This window comes from Trachemys scripta, chromosome 2, assembly GCF_013100865.1.
Source record: "Trachemys scripta elegans isolate TJP31775 chromosome 2, CAS_Tse_1.0, whole genome shotgun sequence".
NCBI lineage: Eukaryota > Metazoa > Chordata > Testudines > Emydidae > Trachemys > Trachemys scripta.
Genome location: NC_048299.1, coordinates 111,287,299 through 111,293,181, shown reverse-complemented (window position 1 = coordinate 111,293,181; position 5,883 = coordinate 111,287,299).

The window sequence follows — 5,883 nt, the reverse complement described above, 5'->3', positions numbered from 1 at the left end:
CTGTAGGAATGGGGGGGGGCATAGAGAGGCTGTCAGCTGTGGAGATAGCAGGCAGCCAAACAACTTAAGAGTGGAGCATTGCACAACTTTACATGCCCCACCTCCGATGTTTTACTGTCTAGCCGGCTTGCTTCCTAGAATGAACATGCATTGAGTGGGGTGATCCACAGAAAGTAGCTCAAACCTCCGAAGTGTCTGGCCAGTGGCAGGGCATTAGCTCTTCAGGGGAGGGGTGGATGTGGCAGTGACATCATAAAGGCAGGACCTCAGCCTTTTGCAGGACCTCAGGCTATTGGTCAAAGTGGTAGGGAGGTGGTGACCTCACAGAGAGATGTGGACATGAGCCAGGAAGGATAGGGGCACAGGGCCAGGGAAACCTCGGAGACCCCTGTGGCTTTGCTTCAGCAAGTGTCCTTCTCGAGGTCTCTCTTTGAGGACTGAGAGAGTATTAGGGTTCACGTACGTGAGCGCGAGGAGGAGCCTTTTTTGAGTTTTCTCCTTTCCTTTTACTGATTTTACTAGAAAACAGACGTCCCACTTGAGAAGTTAAGAGCCTCCGAGAGGTTTTGGAACCTGCTCAGTCTGATCCAGCTGAATTCTAGGCATGGAAAACACTTCATCTCTTACTTCTTTTGTCCTTTCTACTGTTCCCCTCCCACCACCAGGAGTGGTGTGTGTGTGTGTGTTGCTGGGGGTGCTCTTCACCTTCCCTTGTGGGAAATTCATCCAAAACTGTGTGGTTGAAATAGTGCTAGGACTCCACTGACACTACATGCTGCCATTCTGTGACTTAGCATTAGTGCCTGGGATGACTTGGGGCAAGATCTCACCCTCCCCGCCACCCACTTCACTGCTGCCAGAATCCCTCCTGCCCCCCCACTAGAGCCGCCTCCCTGCCCAACCTGGGTGGGGGTGGAGAAGAGGGTTCTGAGAACTTGAGCTGTGGTTTGGAGGTGGAATAGCTGAGGGGGAGGTGGCAGGAGCTCACCCTACAAGGAGGGGGGTTGGCACTGGAGGTTACTAGGAAGGACAAGAAGACTCCATTCTGGAGGTCAGGAGGTGAATCCATCCCTCAGTGGTGGGCAGGTGCTGGGTGGAAATGCTGCTGGTTCAGGTGCCCTTAATTCACCCTGATTCCTCGGGGCGTTTGAGTCTCTGACAGGTTCTCGTTCCCTTGCAGCAGGAGGACGTCACGGCCAAAGTGATGCACCAGCTCCGCATCATCCGGCACTTGCGCCAGGTGCCTGAGGCACTACAGGAGCTGTGCCTCTGAGACTAGATGCCTTTCTGGAATGTGTTTTCCAAAAAAGTAACTGTTGTGCTATACAGGAAGCCCATGATATGCAGGGAGTTAGATTAGATGCTCTAAAGGTTTCTTCTGGCCATAAAGTCTACTAATTTTCAAAAACCTGAGTGTAGCATTGGGAGCAGCCTCTGATGTTTTCCTGTCTAGCCGGCTTGCTTCCTAGAATGAACACGGATTGAGTGGGGTAATCCACGGAGAGTAGCTTAAACCTTCAAAGTGTCAGGCCAGCGACAGACATTAGCACTTCAGGGGATGGTTGGGTGTGGCAGTGACATCACAAAGGCCTTTTGCAGGACCTCAGCCTATTGGTCAAAGGTGGTGGGGAGGTGCTGACCTCACAGAGAGATGCTGACATCAGCCATGCAGGATAGGGGCGCAAGGCCAGGGAAACCTCAGTGACCCTGTGGTTTTGCTTCAGCAAATCTCCTTGTCGAGGTCTCTCTTTGAGGACTGAGAGAGTATTAGGGTTCACGTACGTGAGTGCGAGGAGGAGCCTCTTTTGACTTTTCTCCTTTCCTTTTACTGATTTTACTGGAAAACAGACATCCCTGTTTAGAAGGTAAGATTCTCCAAGAGGTTTGGAACCTGTTCAGTCTGATCCACCTGGTGCTAGCTGAATTCTAGGCATGGAAAACACTAGTTTAAGGTGGCAGAATTTTATTCCCCACCTGTGATTTTGTCCCGTAGAATCACTGGGGACATTAGGGTTTGTCTCTTTTCGTTTTACCTTTTCCTCCATCCCTCCTTCCTTTCTCTTCATCTCTTCCTTCTTTTGTCCTTTCTCCTGTTCCCTTCCCACCACCAGGAGGTAGGTGTGTGTGTGTATCTGTGTGTGTGTGGTGTGTGTGTGTGTGTGTGTTGCTGTGGGTGCTCTGCATCTCCCATTGTGGGAGGTCTATCCAAAATTTTTGGTTGAAATAGTGCTTGGACCCCACTGACACTAGATGCTGCCACTTTGGTTGTTGATGCTGCAGTTGGGTGGCGGGTGGGGAAGACACCTCCTAGGGAGTCCAGGACAGTGTGTGTGGGTCTCTTTGCTATGAGCTGCTGAAGGAGTTGGGGGCTGAAGGAATCACTGGGAGGGGGGAGAGTCGGCCCAATCTGCCCTGGGTCCCGGAGGTGGGAAGGGGGCACATTGTGCCACCATGCCCGTGTCCTTTCCCCAAGTGGCATTAGGCGTCACCCTGTCCCCTTCTTTCCCTGGTTCAGGGACCCCCAGGGACTCAGAGGAGGAGGAATGGGTGGATGTGGCCACAGAGGAGGCTGCTCTCAAAAACATCCGAGAGCAGCTTCAGGGCCGAGAAAAGGTACAAAGGTTCCCCAGCTGTGCTGGAACCGAGATTGTCCTAGCGCTTCCCAGCACCCTGACCCCCTGCGGAGGGTCTTGTCTCTGATGATCCACCCAGCCCTAATGGGGACCTTTCTCTACCATGATCTGGGACCCCCAAGTTGGGGGTATTTGTCACATATCAGCTGGGTCTCCTCCCCCACAGGTACTGTCCAAGGTCCTGACCCTGCTTGTGTAGGAATTGTGGGTGATTTGGATAATGGGCGGGTCCCCACTATCCCCCATTCAGGCCTGAGTTCTGCAGCTGGTGTGGGTAGGGCAGGGAGGTCCCGGGCTAACTGACTCTCTCAGCGGGTCCCCATCTGATTTGTGGCTGTGATCGCAAGTTTGTCTTTTGCTTCTGATCTTCCAGTATCCTAAACCAGCTGAGTCTGAACTCCTGTCATATGAATGTGGACTCTGGCTTTGACCAGTAGGTCTGGCTGCCCTTGACCCAGCCATGACATTGACTTTGGTACAATTTCTCCAATGCTCTTTTTTGCTCTCCAGAAAGATACACCAGTACCTTGGCACCCAAAGTCCTGGTTGCCTGCTATTCCAGGGCTGAGGGGTAGTGCTTGTACTGCCTCCACCCCCACCCCAGCTGCTTTTCCTATGGGAATCTCCCTAGAGCAGAGGAGAAATCTGCTCTTCTCTTAGGATCAGTCCCAACAGTAATTCCACCCACCCTGGCCTCAGCTCAGCTACTTTGTTGACCTGGGATCAGGGACCACTTTTGAAGCCCTTAGCGTGTGGGTGGAGGTGGGAGCAGAGGCTGAAGCTCCAGCAGTTTCCACCAAAGAACACCACCTTGTCTTTCTATGGTCTGACTAGGGCTCACCATCCATCTTGGAGCTGAACACCAGATGGGAGCTGATAGATTGTCCTTGGTGGGCCATGTTCTTGTGTGTGATGGAGCTGTGTGCCAGAGAGGGCCAGGAGAAGATGCACCACGCATGGCCAGGACCCGGCTAAACAGTCTGTAATGGGAGGTGAGTCAAACCATGGCCACATATAGATACCTTAGGCATCTGTGGGGACTGAATCTGTGCCCTTCGCTGCCAAGAGCACAACTCACTCCAATTTGAGTCATTAAGGTAGTGACCCCTACCAGCCACTGTGAGGGGGTCAGTATTATCTCTGTTAGCTGGCACACAGGGATGGAAAGCAACTGGCTGGAAGGTCACACACAACATCACTGCCAGAGACAGGAAGGAAGCATGGTACTGATACCAGTCTAGCTCCAACCACTAAACCCCACCCACTTCAAAGCCAGAGAACCCCAGGAGCCCAAGTGACTGAGCAGGGAACTCCTTGAGAGACTCCTAGAGACTTGCAGGTGTTTCACTGTGACCCTCTGGGAGCCGTGGAAAGAGAGCTGCATTGAAGAGACTCTCCTGCTCTAACAAAGGGTTTCTATGCTCCTAGAGAGTCAGCCAGTGAGGCCAGTTTTCAGAATGTGGAAGAGCTGTTTGGCGATGGGTTGGAGGATTCACCATGTAGGTGGCAGCAGCTGCAGTGCCTGGGGTCCCCATAGGCCAAGCCTCCACTCCTGACACACTAAGCTCATTTCCCACTGCTCTCAGTGGGGCTTTGGCTTTAGCTGCTGGGCCTGCGTGCCTAGACAGAGGACTCAGGTATTTCCATCATGCTGCTCAATGGCAAATGCAGCCATCCACAGAAGTGAAAAAGAATGGAAGTGAAAGAGTAAAACTGGAGCATCCGCTGAGCTGCTGCAATCAAGTGAGCAGAGCTGGGGAGAGAAGAGAGAGAAGGCGAAGGTGGCTGGTGGCAGTAAGGAGGAAAAGCAGTTTGGGAGCCAGGAGCGTAGAAATAAATAGTTAATGATGAATACTGCGGGCTTTGTCTTGTGTGGTGAAGGGTTGAAAATGGGTCTCTTTACTATCACACTCAACTTTAAAATAGCCTTGTACGATGAAAGGGCAGGTCTGTAAAGGTAAGAGGTCACTCTAGGGGCTTGACATCCTAGTTTCTGTCACTACTGCATGCTTCTATCAACATGATCTCAAGCCAACAAATCCCTGAGGTGGTAGCAGTAGTGAGCTCTTCTTCTCTTTTTCTGGACTAGCCACCAGAAAAAGGACACAATACATGTGGCCAAGGAAATAGAGAGGCATGGGGGTCAGTCGCAGTGTTGCCTGTTAATATGGCTCTTGTCAGGGAGCACGGCAGGTTACTTTGGAATAGGTAGGAGCCACATGTCTCCAAACCTGCACATCCCAAGGCTCCGGAGACCTCTCTTCAGATCCCAGAGCTTATGTCATGTGTCCTCTCCTGCCACACTCACCTGTTGGTGACTAATGCAGTCACAGAGTTCAGGGTCAGTGTCATGCATTTCTCTGGGCTGCGACAAGTAGGAGGACTTGAACTGCAATGGATCCTTCTGTGCATGGACTGAGTGGGAAACCTCCCTAATGCCATATCTGGTTTCCAGCCCGTCTACGCTAAGGAGGAGGTGATGGACTTACCCCAAAGGTGGGTGTGGGAAGAAGCAGAGTGAAGCGGTGATCAGAAAGCCATCCCATAGCATTCCACCTAGAGTCATTCCAACAACCACCTGGCTCCTTCCTGTTGTAGGCCGCAGCCCCTAGGTTCCATAGGGAATTTCTGAATGAACCCTCTAGAAAGCTACCTCTGGCTCTCTACAAGCTCTCACGCAGCCCTATCATGAGAGGTAAGGAATAAGGTCCTGCCTCCCACAAGTGCCCAGGGGAATCTTCTCAGAGAAATCACTACAGGGCGTTATGCATCTCTACAAACAGATCACTTTGCATTGTGTAGTCAAGAAGCTGCACCACTCTTTTTAGAGCAACATTAACATCCACAGGGATATCTGCTCTAAATACTCCGGGCCTGAGGGAAGGATTCTGTGGGAAAAGAGGCCGTTCCCTTGCTCCAATCCAGGCTCTGCTGTTCTGATGCTGCAGAGCAGATAGGGAAGGCTTGAGGGTTCCTGGAGAGCATGCTGCAATGCCAGCAATCCCATGCTGCCTCAGCCCTTGGGACACGTTCTCTTTCTCCCCCAGCACCTTCCAATGGAGGGAAGAAAGGAACATGTAAGATGGAGTCTCTCCCTGGCTTACAGATAACCCAACCTGCAGTAACCCAAGTGTGGACTCAGAGGAATGCTGTGGTGCAGTGTATGTGCCCTTCAAGACATCTCTCGTGAAGGGAAGCAACACTGCTCTTGGCACTGGAACCTGGGCAATAAGGAAGAGGAGCTGGAAAT